We start from the raw sequence: 1,707 nt of genomic DNA on the forward strand, positions 1-1,707 counted from the left end.
ATTATTTAACTGAACAATATTATAGAAATTTTAGATCAGTGACGAGATTGCCACAACTTTCGTTCTTCAATTTTTTAAACTAATAAATGTCTGTTTTAAGCAATGTTTCGAATGTTATTTCTAGCAACTCCTGTTGGTTTGTTCGTAGCTTTTAAATATCTAATTAGCTCGCGTATGTTCTAATGTTTTTCACTGTTTACTGCAGCATGTTCAATGTCTTGACATGCTCACTGATGATGGAAGAGGCAGCGAACGCGCTGTTTTCTGATTGGCTGAAAATTCTGAAAATTATCAACCTTTGAACACATGTAAAATTTTCGCAAAGTTTTTCTGAATTAAATAAATAACAAATTCTGATTCAGTGTCAAAAATTACATCTATATGATACGTTAAAAAGCTTTTTAAAGATTTCCACATGCAATGGCGAAAACCACAAAAATCCGTGTTCTCGATATTTCGTTAATTCTTTTAAGGTGGTGAGCCGGCAGAAGCGTTAGCATGCTGGACAAAATATTTAGTAGCATTCTGAGTTCAAATTCTGCCGACGTTGACTTTGCCTTTCATCTTTTCTGGATGATAAAATAAGTACTAGTTGAGCTGAGCTTTTGAGGGTGAGGGGGATCAATGTAATTGACTTAACTCCGCAACCAAAGGGATAAGTCGATTAGAGAATGGCATGTCATGCATCTTCACGTATTGAGTTCAAATACCACCGAGGTCGACTCTGCTTTTCATCCTTCAGGAATCGATAAAATAATTTCTAGTTGAGCACTGAGGTCGGTGTATTCGATTAGACGACCCCACAAATAAATACATAGATAAATAAAATAATATAAAATAGATAAAATGAATTCAGCAAAAATGTGCCCATAATAGAACAGAAAGAATTATTTCGGTTATTTTCGTGTATCTTTTGGTCTTTCTGCTGAAGTGTATTCAAGCAACCTTTCACAGTTTACGAGCATATGTCTGTTAACGAAGCTGTTAAGCCATCAAACACACACACACACATTGCCATGCTCCCATATTGAGAGACACAATGATGGTTCACATTGTATGAGTAATAACGTAGATACTTTATTTCAATATGGAGTTTGACTGTATTTCCCAATGTCTCTTTGTTTACGCTGTATCTACAACACAACACACACACACACACATACTTATATACTTGTGCGTATGTACATGTATGTATACAAGCGATTGTGTGTATGTGTTTGTGAGTGAGAAGAGCCGATGATGATTTCCACTGACAAGTGAAACCTTTATATAGCATGAAAAATATATGTTCGCTGTAATATATACGCTCCATTCACATCATACGAGGTGACTGATCGTCTAGAGAGCATTACCAGATCTATTGATCCATTATAGAGAGGTGACGTCATGGACTGATAGAGCGGAGCAAATCGAACAAAACTTCATCGTCCAATCGTCAATATTCTAGTCACTATTGTTGTTGTTGTTGGTGGTGGTGGAGGTAGTGGTGTCATTGTTGTTGTTTTTCCGGTTTTTACAAACCAACAATAATTGTTTAGTGACAACTATGATGATGATGTCAGTGGGTGGCCGTTGTTATGGTGGTGACGGTAGTGGCGGTGGTGGGGGTGAGGATGATGGTCGTGGTGATGGTGGTGGTCGTCGTCGTTGTTATGGTGGTCGTAGTGTTTATGTTGTCGATGGTAGTGGTGGTGGTGGTGGTGGTGG

This window comes from Octopus bimaculoides, chromosome 12, assembly GCF_001194135.2.
Source record: "Octopus bimaculoides isolate UCB-OBI-ISO-001 chromosome 12, ASM119413v2, whole genome shotgun sequence".
In the NCBI taxonomy this organism is placed as follows: domain Eukaryota; kingdom Metazoa; phylum Mollusca; class Cephalopoda; order Octopoda; family Octopodidae; genus Octopus; species Octopus bimaculoides.